The sequence below is a fragment of the Ovis canadensis genome, chromosome 18 (assembly GCF_042477335.2).
Source record: "Ovis canadensis isolate MfBH-ARS-UI-01 breed Bighorn chromosome 18, ARS-UI_OviCan_v2, whole genome shotgun sequence".
Taxonomy (NCBI): Eukaryota; Metazoa; Chordata; class Mammalia; order Artiodactyla; family Bovidae; genus Ovis; species Ovis canadensis.
Genome location: NC_091262.1, coordinates 43,286,487 through 43,302,232, shown reverse-complemented (window position 1 = coordinate 43,302,232; position 15,746 = coordinate 43,286,487). Strand labels below are relative to the sequence as shown.

At 41.5% G+C, this 15,746-nt stretch overlaps 1 protein-coding gene across 3 annotated transcripts in view; it reads left to right on the top strand.

Moving 5' to 3' along the window:
• The window catches only part of LOC138423781 (neuronal acetylcholine receptor subunit alpha-7), a 160,624-nt gene that overhangs the window by 16,324 nt on the left and 128,554 nt on the right, over window positions 1-15,746 (top strand). The window contains exon 1 of one of the 3 annotated variants that reach the window (XM_069560076.1): window positions 12,302-12,502. The exons of the other annotated variants lie outside the window; for them this stretch is intronic. The gene's annotated coding sequence lies outside the window, so the exon portion shown is untranslated. Of the gene's footprint in view, window positions 1-12,301; window positions 12,503-15,746 lie in introns of those variants that run through there. 3 annotated transcript variants of the gene reach the window in all.

The following is a 15,746-nucleotide window of genomic DNA, read 5'->3' as shown; positions in this document are numbered from 1 at the left end:
CAACTTCACCCATTTCTGTGACTTCCTGTTATGATAGGTATGAACTCAGCTCGTTCACAGCTCTCCTCACCTCCCCTCTTACCTCTGTTATCGCTTCTTCCACTGCTCACGTTTGCACCTTCAAAAGTACAGAACAGGTAAAGGGGGTCAACAGATGGTGGCAGATGGAAATTAAACTTCTAGTGGTGAGCCTGCTGGAGAGTGTACAGAAGTGGAAATGTAATGTTGTATACATCAAACTTATATACAAACTTATATAATGTTATAAAGCAATTTTGTGATATCAGTTATATGTGAAATCTAAAATATAGCACAAGTGAACATATCTAAGAAACAGAAGCAGCCTTACAGACATAAAGAACAAACTTGCCAGGGGAGTTGGGGTTACCAAGGGGGAAGGGTTTGAAACTATTATAGAGAGAGTGAATAAACCACAAGATCCTACTGTGTAGGACAGGGGACTATATTCAATATCCTGTGATAAAACATAACGGAAAAGTATGGTAAAGAATTCATATGTGTATAACTGAATCACTTTACAGTAGAAACGAACACAGTATTTTAAATCAACTATACTTAAATTGAAAAGAAAACCAGTGTTAATCAATTTAAAAAATTATAGTAATCTTAATTATATGTATAAACTAACTTGTTGAAAAAAAAGAAAAAAAGCTTCTTGTCGTTTCTGTTGCCTGGAATCCTGGATCCAGCTTTCGTTCTCTGCCATTTCTCCTGTTCTGCCCCTACTTCTCTTGAAGTCCTTCCATGTCCACATTGGTAACATTTACATTCTAGTCTCTGTGTGTCTGTGAAAGTCAGTCAGTCATGTCCGACTCTTTGTGACCCCATGGATTATAGAGTCCGTGGAATTCTTCAGGCCAGAATACTGGAGTGGGTAACTTTCCCTTCTCCAGGGGATCTTCCCCACCCAGGGATCGAACCCAGGTCTCCCATATTGCAAGCAGATTCTTTACCTGCTGAGCCACAGTCATATTTAATTTCTTTGTAACTTGACAGTAGCTTGATTTGACTTGGGGGGAAAAAAAAAAGACAAAAAACAGCCCTCACGATTTTGTGGCAGTGTCAGCACTGTTCTCTGCAAAGCCATTTTTCTGAGCCCCTATTTTCTTCTCTTTGGATTCAGTGCTGTTTTGTTTCTGTGTTGTTTCTGTGTTGTTCACTGGGGCCGTGTGTGCCTGGTGTCAGCTGATTTGGGGTCAAGCGCAGATGGTCTCCGTTTTACCTTCTTCACCAAATCTTATTGTACCTTGTTATCCCAGTGTCTTTGGTCACGCTGTACATCCAGTAGGGCCTCCTTTTTTGTCTTTTGTACACTGGGCCCTCTTTCTCTCTGCGAGTACTGGTTGGAGGGTTGTCCTTTCCTTCTTTTCTTTTGTAGTTCATTTGTTTTAAACTAAGCAATGTTATTTCTTCGAGGGTCATTTTCCTCCCCTTCTTTTAATTTTGCTTATTTATTTACTTTGCCTTTCTATTTATTTTTACTATGTATTTGTCAAGACTTTCTAAAGTTCCTCTGATTTGTAGTATCTCTTCTTATTTTTATATTAGGGAACAGAAACATTAGTAGAAGTGCTGTATCAGAGGGGGCCTATTACATTTTTGAGGACCCAAAATGGTCAAGGACTGAATGCTTTGCTCCAGAGGCATCTCTTTTCACATGAGCTGCTTTGTTTCCTAATTCAGGGCTGTCCCGTAGAAATGCAATGTTAGCCCCAGATGTGATTTTACATTTTCCAGTGGTCATGTTTAAAAAGTAAATGGTGCAGGGAACATTGATTTTAGTAAGATACCTCACTTCACCTAGTATTCCTAAATTATTAAGGATATAACAAGTAGCAAACATTAAAAAACAGTAATGAGATAGTTTATGCTTTTAGGGGAGGGCACAGCTAAGCCTTGGGAATCCCATGAATGTTAGGCTCATAGCACCAGCCACCCATCCAGGATTAGGAGGCAGGTTTTGGAGTGGCTGCCATGTTCTTCTGCACAGCACTCACTGATCAGATCTGTTTGTTTGAGTTTTGACTCTATGGAGTGAGGAGAAACCTGGTAGTTTGTTGTTGTCAGGAGGGAGTGGACAAAGCTTTCTCTGAATTCACCTGTGACAGGTCCACTCCATACTCCTGCCCTCCTCTGGACTCAGGGCACTTCTGAACTCTGTGGGCTTCTAAATGGCAGACCTGCTCCCTCTACCCTGCAGCCCCCTACTCAAAGCTGAGCACAAGTCTTCCTTCGTTGGCTTTTGCAGTCACCAAGCCTCTGTGTATATGCTCTCTTCTTGTGATGTGTGGAAATATCTTTTCTTTTTATGGCCTCACTCCCATTCTCTTTCTTTTGGGGAGTTTATACCTGTTATCTGAAAAAAAACAACCTGAAAGTTATGAATTATTTGGTGGACAGAACAGAGGACTTAAGTCCAGAAGACAGGATCTCAGCTCTAAGGGACTTTTCCAAAGAGGTAAGGGAGAAGCCACCCTCTCTAGTACTCTCTCCTGGAGAATCCCGTGGACAGAGGAGACTGATGGGCTACAGTCCATGGGGTAACAGAGTCGGACACAACTGAAGTGACTGAGCACAGCACAGCAAGGGAGGAGTCAAGGTTTACAGGAGTTTTGCAACAGAGACCAGGTAGTCAGTACATCAGAAGATTACTGTTAACTGAAGAAAACCGGACATCTCAAGTTAAGGTCATGTTTAAAAAGTAAATGGTGCAGGGAAGTTAAGGAGTTTAGCACTTTTCTATGTATGGGAAGACGCAAGGGTCTGGGCTCACGGAAGTCATTCCTTTCATATGCACCTCAGCTCTCTGGGGCCAGGATCCTGGGCTTTCTCATCCAGAGTCCCTTCAGGGTGCACCACTGGGGGTGGCTGCAGTCACTGACTGCTTGATGGCAGGCATCCTGTTTCCGTTCCTGAATTCCCTCATGGCTCACCATCAGGGGTGGCTATAATGGGGTGGCTTGATAGCTGTAACGTCTTTGTTTACTGATACAGCAGGCAACATTTTTTCATTGGCATACGATTTCTCTCCTTTATTTTAATTTCAGTAGTCTTGAGGGCAGAGGGGAAATAGATGGGTATAAACTGACATCTTAAGCTAGAACCTTACAGGATACTCTTATCAGCAACTAAGCCAATGGGCAAAAATGTGTTATTTTGTATTTTTAATTCATTATTTGATCCACAGATCCATGTCTACATTTCTACAATATCGTTTTGATATTTGTGTTCCTTTAAACTGACTGAGCAGTGAACACCTGGGCAATCAAGAACTGAGAGAATGAGCATTTTAATATACATCTTACATTTATGATTATTTAAATGGAAATGAATGTTTTCTTTATTGTGGCCCCTGTAGAAGGAGAGGCAGTTACTATATGAAACCTATTAAAATATCAAATACTTTTGGACTCCTATTAGGATTAAAGTCCAATTATTGGGAATCTTTTGGTAGAGATAGTCTTTTCAGGATGAGCTTATTTATTGCGGCTGGCAGGTATACCTCAAGGCAGGGTCTCATAATAGATGTTGGTGGCTTACAAACAAGACGGAGATGGATTTTCTGTTTTTATTTTTGTTTGGATGCTTATAATCTGACACTGGAGAAAAATAAAATTTCCCCAAAGTGTCTTAAGCAGCTTAAAACAGTTCTCTACTGACTATTTTCAAAAGCAGCCTTTGTGAGGTAGTGAACTTTTTGGTATGTTAACTTGAAAAATCTTGACTCTGTGCTTACGGCTTATATAATAAATGAAACATTGCATGGGTCTTAAAAACCAGTTGGTCAAAAGCTTTAAAACACTTAAGAGAAAACATTAAAAAAATCTTCACAAGGGTTTTTGTTTGTTTTAAATAAAACCAAGAATGTTACTGTTTTAAATTTTATTTTTGCTTTAAATGTTGTGGTTACTCATCAAATTGTGAATGAATCATTTAGGATAATATTTTGTATTTGCCTGAAATATCTGGAGATTGAGGATCAACAAAATTCCTTGATGGAAACTAAAGAATAACAGAAAACACGCTGATAGAAACAGACAAAGCCTAGAGAATCGCAGTATTTTCAAACATTCAAGTGCTTCTGGCTAGTCTTCAGGGGCACATCCTATAGCAATTGGAGGTCAGGAGACACTTTTTATTTTTCAGCTAGGTGAAATGCATGCAGCATAGACATTTAAACATTGGGGAATCTCTCTGAATCTGGTTTGTATCAGTGGTCCTTTGTATCCGTGGCCTTGTGTTTTACAGTCCCAGAGTGAATGGAAACTGCGCCAGAGGATTTTTTTTTAAAAGGAGTGGTCTGTACTGACATCTGGTCTCAGGAGTGAGAAGCACTGAAGGCAGCTCTCTGTACCAGGAGCTGGACTGGCACTCAGCTGCAGGAAGGTCCCCCTTACCTCCTTCCTTTCCTTCCTTTGGAGGGCATCAGGCCAGTTGGACCCCATCTCCTGTTCCATGTGTGGAACAATTAATGTGATGGCCATGGACCAGGATGCTCCTTTGTCAATACCATTGAGCAGGCATTAAAGCAACAATGTGCAGATGGCACCTTCATTGTTGATGACAGGGGAAATTATAGGCAATGGGTTAAATTAAAAACTGAAAGGGAATGAATACTCATGACAGGAAATGTGTTTCCTTTCCAGTGGTGGTTTGCATCCGCACAGGGAGCAGCTGGTCATTGACGTGTTATCACAAACCAGCTTTCCACTGGCTCCCTGTTTTTTTTTTTTTTTTAAATATCACTTTAAAAGCACACAGCATTAGAAAGAAATACTTTTAAAGGGCTTGAAACTTGTCTTAGATAGAGAAAAGGAATAGCAAGATGGAATACATGGTATGGATTTGTCTGGATTGGAAAGATTGCACCTGTTTCAGAAATGCTGCTCTTTTGGAGGAAAATGAGACTCCTGAGTTTAGCATTATGTCTGTAAGAAATCTGGAAAGGGTGGTAGATGTAACCTGGGCTAGGGGGATTCAGGGCCTATGTCCCCTGCTAATAGGTAGTTTTTTAGGTGTGTATCAACACGTGTGGTCCTATGAACAAAGTGCTATGTTATTAGGACCATCCTTGTCTAAGCAGAGAAGATTTGGGGACTTGAACCCAGGCATTTTTCAGATTTTTATTGTTTGGGGATACTTTTGCTTTTTTTTTAAATTTTTGAACATATTATGCAGTATTCAAGATACTCAAATAGTAGATGCCCAGTGAGATTTTATTATAATGATTTGAATTATTTTTGGGGGTATTTGATATGTATTATTTCATTCCACTTATTTTTGTTTCTGATGCTCAGATTATCAAGGTGACTCCTGTGTCCTTTTGGTAAGCTCTCTCTGATCCTTGATAGTTACTCTGTTTTCTAGAACAAAATAAAATGAGGTATCCCAAGGCTATCTTGTACTGCTCACTCCAGACTTGAATCTGATATTATGAAGAAACCCTTCAGTGGGAAACTGTATTTGGAAACCATGGATTGACAGTAGGCACTGGAATAAATTCTGACTTGAGTCTAGAAAATATTTCAGAGATAACTGACCAAATGGAAAGTAAAAAAGAAAGGATCTTTTTTAAAAAAGCTTCCAGAGTTCAAGGAAAGCATGAAAAACTGAATTTAAAAGACTCATTGAACACTTCAATTTCAGTGCACCAAGGATAGGGAAAAAAAACCTTAAATTCATCCAGGACAGAGGGAAAATCACTTGCTAAAAATAATTGCCAAAATGACATCTATGGTTTTATCAGAAAAATCTGGGATTTGAAAAGACATGGTCTGTAATATCATAGCTCAGGTGAGAAATTATTATCCTCAAATCTCTACAGAGCCAAGTAGAAAAACAGAATTTTCAGATATGCATGGATCCAGATTTTACCACCCATATATTATCTGAAAACATTGCTAGATAATATATTCCAGTTATGAAACAAACAAACCCGAAACAAAGTAAGTGGGATATAAGAAAAACTTGTAAGAGATCAGAAAAATGTCCATCAAGCCTAATTATCAAACAGCCATCCGTGAAATGTTGATAGTAGTCTGTAACCCACATATATATATCTTTCTATATAAATTGTTGTTGTTGAGTCACTCAGTCATGTCCAACTCTTTGCGACCCCATGGACTGCAGCATGCCAGGCTTCCCTGTCCTTCACCATCTCCTAGAGTTTGCTCAAACTCATGTCCATTCAGTTGGTGATGCCATCCAACTATCTCATCCTCTTTTGTCCCCTTCTCCTTCTGCCTTCAATCTTTCCCAGCATCAGGGTCTTTTCCAGTGACTCAGCTCTTTGCATCAGATGGCCAAAGTATTGGAGCTTCACCTTCAGTATCTGTCCTTCCAATGAATATTTAGGATTGATTTCCTTTAGGATAGACTGGTTTGATCTCCTTTCAGTCCAAGCGACTCTCAAGAGTCTTCTCCAGCACCACAGTTTGTAGGCATCATTTCTTTGGCGCTTAGCCTTTTTCATTGTCCAGTTCTCACATCTGTACATGACTACTGGGAAAACCATAGCCTTCACTAGACGGACCTCTTGGCAAAGTAATGCCTCTGCTTTTTAATATACTGTCTAGGTTTGTCATAGCTTTTCTTCCAAGGAGGAAGTATCTTCTAATTTCATGGCTGCAGTCACCATCTGCAGTGATTTTGGGGCCCCCCAAAATGAAGTCTCTCACTGTTTCCATTGTTTCCCTATCTATTTGCTATGAAGTGATGGGACCAGATGCCATGATCTTCGTTTTCTGAATGTTGAGTTTTAAGCCAATTTTTTCACTCTCCTCTTTCACTTTCATCAAGAGGCTCTTTATAGTTCTTCTTCTCTTCCTGCCATAAAGGTGGTGTTATCTGCATATCTCAGGTTATTGATATTTCTCCCTGCAGTCTTGATTCCAGCTTGTGCTTCATCCAGCCCAGCTTTTCTCATGATGTACTCTGCATATAAGTTAAATAAGCAGGGTGACAATATACAGCCTTGACAATATACTGCTTTCCCAATTTGGAACCAGTCTGTTGCCATGTCCAGTTCAAATTGTTGCTTCTTGACATGCATACAGATTTCTCAGGAGGCAGGTCAGGTGGTCTGGGATTCCTATCTCTTGAAGAATTTTCCACAGTTTGTTGTGATCCACACAGTCAAGGATTTTAGCATGGTAAATAAAGCAGAAGTAGATGTTTTTTTGGAACTCTCTTGCTTTTTTGATGATCTAACAGACGTTGGCAATTTGATCTCTGGTTCTTCTGCCTTTTCTAAATCTAGCTTGAACATCTGGAAGTTCATGGTTCACGTAGTTTTGAAGCCTGGCTTGGAGAATTTTGAGCATTACTTTGCCAGCGTGTGAGATGAGTGCAGTTGTGTGGTAGTTTGAACATTCTTTGGCATTGCCTTTCTTTGGGATTGGAAGGAAAGCTGACCTTTTCCAGTCCTGTGGCCCCTGCTGAGTTTTCCAAATTTGCTGGCATATTGAGTGCAGCACTTTCACAGCATCATCTTTTAGGATTTGAATTAGCTCAACTGGAATTCCATCTTTGCATGAAATGTTTCCCTTAGTATCTCTCATTTTCTTGAAGAGATTTCTAGTATTTCCCATTCTATTGTTTTCCTCTATCTTTGCATTGATCACTGAAGAAGGCTTTCTTACTGCTCCTTGCTATTTTTTGGAACTCTGCATTCAAAGGGATATATCTTTCCTATTTTTCTCCTTTGCCTTTGGCTTCTCTTCTTTTCACAGCTATTTGAAAGGCCTCCTCAGTCAACCATTTTACCTTTTTGCATTTCTTTTTCTTGGGGATGGTCTTGATTCCTGCTTCCTGTACAATGTCACGAACCTCCATCCATAGTTCTTCAGGCACTCTCTCTATCAGATCTAATCCCTTGAATCTATTTGTCACTTCCACTGTAGAATCATGACAGATTTGATTTAGGTCATACCTAAAGAGATCCGACCAGTCCATCCTAAAGGAAATCAGTGCTGAATATTCATTGGAAGGACGGATGCTGAAGCTGAAACTCCAATACTTTGATCTTTGAAGAAGTGACTCATTGGAAAAGACCCTGATGCTAGGAAAGATTGAAGGCATGAAGAGAAGGGGATGACAGAGGATGAGATGGTTGGATGGCATCACCAACTCAATGGACCTGAGTTTGAGTAAACTCCAGGAGTTGATGATGGACAAGGAGGCCTGGCTTGTTGCAGTCCATACAGTTGCAAAGAGTTGGACATGACTGAGCGACTGAACTGACGTACTGAACTGGAATTCCATCACCTCCACTAGTTTTGTTCCTAGTGATGCTTCCTAAGGCCCACTTGACTTAGCATTCCAGAGTGTCTGGCTCTAGGTGAGTGATCACACCATCGTGGTTATCTGAGTCATGAAGATCTTTTTTGTATAGTTCTTCTGGGTATTCTTGCAACCTCTTCTTAATATCTTCTGTTTCTGTTAGGTCCATACCATTTCTGTCCTTTATTGTGCCCATCTTTGGGCACAATTTTGCCTTTTTGCATTTCTTTAGCTGTGAAAGGGGTAGACACACCAATTTAAAAACAGTGCCCCAGGTCCACTTTAAAAAGTTCCAGCACTATACCACATTCATGAGAAAGACTTTCAGTTCAGTTCAGTCACTCAGTCATGTCCGACTCTTTGCAACCCCATGAATCGCAGCACGCCAGGCCTCCCTGTCCGTCACCATCTCCCGGAGTTCACTCAGACTCACGTCCATCGAGTCAGTGATGCCATCCAGCCATCTCATCCTCGGTCGTCCCCTTCTCCTCCTGCCCCCAACCCCTCCCAGCATCAGAGTCTTTTCCAATGAGTCAACTCTTCGCATGAGGTGGCCAAAGTACTGGAGCTTCAGCTTTAACATCATTCCTTCCAAAGAAATCTGTGGGTTGATCTCCTTCAGAATGGACTGGTTGGATCTGCTTGCAGTCCAAGGGACTCTCCAACAGTCTTCTCCAACACCACAGTTCAAAAGCATCAATTCTTCGGTGCTCAACCTTCTTCACAGTCCAACTCTCACATCCATACATGACCACAGGAAAAACCATAGCCTTGACTAGACGGACCTTAGTCGGCAAAGTAATGTCACTGCTTTTGAATATACTATCTAGGTTGGTCATTACTTTTCTTCCAAGGAGTAAGCGTCTTTTAATTTCATGGCTGCAGTCACCATTTGCAGTGATTTTGGAGCCTAGAAAAATAAAGTCTGACACTGTTTCTACTGTCCCCATCTATTTCCTATGAAGTGATGGGACCGGATGTCATGATCTTCATTTTCTGAATGTTGAGCTTTAAGCCAACTTTTTCACTCTCCTCTTTCACTTTCATCAAGAGGCTTTTGAGTTCCTTTTCACTTTCTGCCATAAGGGTGGTGTCATCTGCATATCTGAGGTTATTGATATTTCTCCCGGCAATCTTGATTCCAGCTTGTGTTTCTTCCAGTCCATCGTTTCTCATGATGTACTCTGCATATAAGTTAAATAAGCAGGGTGACAATATACAGCCTTGACATACTCCTTTTCCTATTTGGAACAAGTCTGTTGTTCCATGTCCAGTTCTAACTGTTGCTTCCTGACCTGCATACAGGTTTCTCAAGAGGCAGGTCAGGTGGTCTGGTATTCCCATCTCTTTCAGAATTTTCCACAGTTTCTTGTGATCCACACAGTCAAAGGCTTTGGCATAGTCAATAAAGCAGAAATAGATGTTTTTTTGGAACTCTCTTGCTTTTTCCATGATCCAGCGGATGTTGGCAATTTGATATCTGGTTCCTCTGCCTTTTCTAAAACCAACTTTAAGTACTTGGAAAGGCAAAAATAGCTAGCTAGACAGTTGTAGAAATAGTAGACTGGGAATAACTCTAGCAGGAGATGTTAAGGATAACACAGCATTGGATCTTGCCCTAACAGAGGAACACTGGTATGCTTAATTCTGTGTCACTTGCCTGGGCTGAGGGTTGCCTGGATAGCTGATAAATCACTAAATCTGGGTGTATCTCTGAGGGAGTTTCTGGAAGAGATTCAGTTCAGTCGCTCAGTCATTTCTCACTCTTTGCGACCCTGTGAACTGCAGCACGCCAGGCCTCCCTGTCCATCACCAACTCCCAGAGTTTACTCAAACTCATGTCCATGGAGTCCATTGTCCATTGAGTCCATAAGTCCATTGAGGACTTATGGCATAAGTCCTCTTGTTGGAGGTCGCCGTTAACCCCACCATAGAGGTGCCAGAACTTACACAGGACTGGGAAATAGACTCTGGGAGGGCACAGTAGAACCTTGTGCACCAGGACCCAGGAGAAAGGAGCAGTGACCCCAAAAGAGACTGATCCAGACTTGCCTGTGGGTGTCCAGGAGTCTCCCGTGAAGGTGTGGGTCGGTGGTGGCCTGATGCAGGTTTGGGGGCACAGACTGTAGCAGTACATGCATGGGATCTTTTGAGGGAGGTCACCAGTATCTTCATTACCTCCACCATAGTTTGGCCCAGGTAAACGGCGGTCAGGGAACACAGCTTCACTCATAACAGAAAATTGGATTAAAGATTTACTGAGCATGGCCCCGCCCATCAGAACAAGATCCAGTATCCCCCTCAGTCAGTCTATCCCATCAGGAAGCTTTCATAACCTTCTTAATCCTTCTCCAGCAGAGGGCAGACAGACTGAAAACCACAATCACAGAAAACTAACCAATCTAATCACAATGGACCACAGCCTTGTCTAACTCAATGAAACTATGAGCCATGCCATGTAGGGCCACCCAAGATGGACGGGTCATGGTGGAGAGTTCTGACAAAACATGGTCCACTGGAGAAGGGAATGAATGGCAAACCACTTCAGTATTCCTGCCTTGAGAACCCCAAGAACAGTATGAAAAGGCAAAAAGAACACTGATAGAGGAACTCCCCAGGTCTGTGGGTGCCCAATGTGCTACTGGAGATCAGTGGAGAAATAACTCCAGAAAGAATGAAGAGACAGAGCCAAAGCAAAAACAACACCCAGTTGTGGATGTGACTGGTGATGGAAGCAAGGTCTGATGCTGTAAAGAGCAATATTGCATAGGAACCTGGAGTATTAGGCCCATGAATCAGGGAAAATTGGAAGTGGTCAAACAGGAGATAGCAAGAGTGAACGCTGACATTTTAGGAATCAGCAAACTAAAATGGACTGGAATGGGTGCATTTAACTCGAATGACCGTTATATCTACTACTGTGGGCAAGAATCACTTAGAAGAAATAGAGTAGCCATCATAGTCAACAAAAAAGTCCGAAATGCAGTACTTGCATGCAGCCTCAAAAACAACTGAATGATCTGTTTCCAACCATTCAATATCATGGTAATCCAGGTCTATGCCCTGACCAGTAATGCTGAAGAAGCTGAAGTTGAACGGTTCTATGAAGACCTATAAGACTTTCTAGAACTAACACCCAAAAAAGATGTCCTTTTCATTATAGGGGACTGTAATGCAAAAGTAGGAAGTCAAGAGGCAGATTTGGCCTTGGAGTATAGAGTGAAGCAGGGCAAAGGCTAATAGAGTTCTGCCAAGAGAATGCACTGGTCATAGCAAACACTCTCTTCCAACAACACAGGAGAAGCCTCTACACATGGACATCACCAGATGGTCAACCCTGAAATCAGATTGATTTTATTCTTTGCAGCCAAAGATGGGGTCAGCAAAAACAAGACCAGGAGCTGGCTGTGGCTGAGATCATGGAAGAGATTAGCATGTGAATTGATTGAGTAAAGATCACCTTTATTCAAGCAGGTGGGCCTCATGCAACTCACTTACGTCCTGATAGAACAAAAAGGCAGAACGAGGGCTGATTTGCTCATATTCTCCTGCCCTGTCACATCAGAGCTCATGGTTCGTGGGCCTTCCAGCTTCACAGTCCTGGGGGCCACTGACACCATTGGCCTTTGGACTTGGACTGAGGCACACCATCAGCTCTTCTGGCTTTCCAGATGGTGGATTATAGGACTGTGCTGCCAGTTCTGTGTGAGCCAAGTCTTACAAAAATGTCTGAGCCAATCCTTACTAAAAATTTTTTTGAAGTTCCCTGGTGGTCCAGTGGTTAGAATTCAACACTTTCACTGCCATGGCCTGGATTTAATCCCTGGTCAGGGAACTAAGATCCTACGAGCCATGTGGCACCCCTCCTGCCGCATTTTTTCCCTTCTTACACACACACATATATATTCATCCTTTTGGTTCCTTTTTTCACACACACACACACACACACTCATCCTATTGGTTCCTTTTTTCTAGAACACCCTGACAGTGCGAAGTCATCATGCAGAGCCATCTGCAGCTCGCCTGGGAGGGAGGGTGGCTTCATGGAGGCATGAAAGTATTGAATCAGAGTCCAGGGAGAGGATGTAGCACACCCGTCAAGAAGTGATGGGCAGAGCTGGGCCTCCGGAGGGGCACTGTGGGCCTCAGACTCTGAGTCCTCCATGGGTTGTAAGATCCAGTACCAGTGCCTGGCTGTGTGGTGAGTGTGATACCAAATATAGTACTTGCAGCAGCCCTGTCAGATGTACTGTTACTCATCTTATTCTGTTGATTGCATACCAACATTGGTGCAGTTCATAGGAGCTGTAATAGCGGGGCCACTAGGTCCTGAGAGAGTGTAGATGGTTTACAGACAGTCAGGAGCTCATCAGACGTGAGCATCAGGATCATGTGGTCGGTACACTGCAGGAGCTCCATGCTTCCCCAAGCCCAGACAGGAAGCCAGGTAGCAGTAGGAGAGGAGGCAGGCATATGGTCTAGGCACTTTCCCTGCCTGCAGGGAACAGTCTGAGATGTCTCAAAGCCTAGTCCGAAGGATACTTTCTATAAAGAGATTCCCCAATCCCTGCCAATCAGAATTAGTCTTTTTTTATTCCTGTGATATCAAAACACTTTTACTGATTGACAGTTGATTGATTGATACTAGGAAGCTCGAGAAAGAAATACAAGATTTGGGATCATAACAACAATTTCAAACTGGACCCAACACTCCATAATTGTGTGAGCTTGGGAACCCTGCTGCACCTCTGATTCTGCCCCTTAAAATATAATGCTGCTTACTGTGATAACATCATAGTGCCATTGTGGGTGACGATAACTTTTTGTAAAAATGTGTTTTGTTAATACGATTCTGGCACATAGGTTAAATGCTTGTTTATACCCCTGCCTCAGTTTACATTTCCCGGAAGTGTCTAATTTCAACTCTGGATGTTTCTTTGAGATTTGCATTGCCTCTAAATTTGCTTTGTATCTCTAAATAAAATGCTTATAGTAACTATTGCTTTTTGGTTTAGAGTTATGGTCAATATCTAAGGACTTTTCAGTACTGAAGATGAGGAATTAGTTGTCTCGTCACCCCCTGCCTCCAGATAATACACTTCTTTTTTTCTTCCCTTATGCTCCCAGTGAAATTATATCATAATTTTTAGTTAAATTAATATGCAATGTATGTATTAAAATCATTATGAAATCACAGTTTGCGTGAGCCAATCATTGTGGCTATGATTACATTTATTTTCTAGTATAACTATTTATTTTTCCCCAGTGTTAACACTATTTATTTTCTTTCTGTAGTTGTTGAATTTTTCATGTAAGCATCATTGTTTCCTCCCCAAACCTTCCAGAAGAAGTATAAATCCTGTCCTTATGTTCAGAAACATGTGGTTTTTATGGTCCATGTTTTTAGAGGTGTGTGCTCAGAAACATTTGTCTTGCTGCTTGTAACTAAATTAGCAACTGTTGAATTGGAATTTTCCTTCATTGTCGGGTTCTGTCAACAAATCTCTGACACTGAGTGTCCTACAATTCAATTCAATTCTGACTGACCTACTCTATGTTGGCATCAAAGCCTTCGAGATGAAGGCACGGTTCCCAATAGGGTGCTCTTGCTTCAGACTCAAAACAGGGCTTTCAGGCTGTCTGCATGTCTATCTGGTTGGCTGCAAATTTGGCACCTCTTCAAACCCCAGCATGGATAATTCACTGGAACGACTCACACAATTCAAGAAGTTGCTATACTGACAAGGATCATTTTGTTACAAAGGGTACAAATTAGCAGCCAGATGAAGAGTACATAGGGCAAGGTGGAGGAAGGTCCAGAGCCCAGGAGCTATGCTGTGTTACTCTCCTGGTATACTGCGCCACCCTTCCAGCCAGGAAGCTCTCCTAAGAGCTAACATAAAAACAGAGCTAAAAATATAAGCAGGAAATAAAGGGATTTGAAGAAACAGACAATACAGGGAGCAGATGAAAACTTCCGAAACTAAAAGAAAAAAAAAACTTCCCAAGCTTTAGTTCCCAAGCTTCATCATCTAGAGTTTTTATTGAAATCCTCTTTTGTGGCTAGAATTAATTAGATTATTGGCAACATTATTGAGCTCCATCTCCAGCACTCCCTCACCTCCCTGAAGGTTGAGTCAAAAGTTCCAGCCCTCTAACCTCCCCCAGGGTTTTTCTCCTGACCAGCACCCATCCTGAAGCTATTCAGAGTAACCCATGCCACCAGTAACTTTTTTTAGCATAATGAAGACATCCCTATCAGATAATTCCAAGCATTTTTGAAGTGTGTGTCATGTCAGGAACCTGGGACAAAGGGAAAACAATAAGTATTTTGTGCCTTAATATACCAGAACTCAAGTAGAGAATGCCTGTTGCTTTTTTCCAGTTATGTCCTTTTCAGGGCCCTATATTGTCTCCCTTCTAGACTTATGTTCTCATTCTGGTGTATGGTGCCCATCAGTAGTGGTCTGAGAAAGGGAGTGTAGAAGAATATGGTTTCTAGCTTAAAAAAAAAAAGTTTGAATTTACAGTATTGTGTTAGTTTCAGGTGATTAACACTGCTAAACTTTGTGTTAGCAAAGTGATTCAGTTACACAAACGTATATTTACTCTTTTTCAGGTTCTTTCCCCATATAGGTTATTATAGAATATTGAGTAGAGTGCTTTATAGTAAGTCCCTGTTGATTATCTGTTTTATGTATAGTAGTATGTATATGTTCATTCCAGACTCCCAATCCAGCCCTCTCCCCACTCAGCATTCCCCTTTGGTAACCAAAAGTTTGTTTTGAAATCTGTGAGCCAGGTCTTATGTGGCTTTATTTTTCCCCTTCTACTTGATGGATTGTAGTATCTGCAACAGCAAAAAAAAATTTCCCTCTGAATTTTGTTGTTTCTTTTTCTATCTTTCAGTGTTCCAATTTCCAAGAACTGTCTTGCACTCTGTTCCTTGTTGATAGCAACTGCATTCTGATAAACCTAGCTCTTTTTACATTGATGCAATAGCTTCTCTTAGATTTCTGAAATTATTTTTTTTTTGAAGTTTTGGATGTTTTTATCTGCTCCCGGTATTGTCTATTTCTTCAAAGCTCCTTTATTACTTGCTTATATTTTTGACCCTGTTTTTTATATTAGAAGCTTTTTTATAGTGCTGTGTGACTTTGTGTGAGTGTATGAGTCTGTGTGTGAGTGTAGGAGAGTCTCAGAGAGATTGGTGGTGTAGGCTTCACTACAACACAGTCTGGCTCAGAAGGGATTATTTTGGAGATGCTAGTATGATTAGATCTTTTCTCTCAGGCTGATGAGTTTGGCCAAAGAAGATTTTTCTAGTCTGCCATCTAGGCAGCCTGAGCCAGGCAGTAAGCGTTCTGAGAGCTGAGAGGGGATAAGGGCTGGAGGAGCCAGTTATTCTTAAACCTACCTCTGTTTGTACCGTATCACTTCCATTG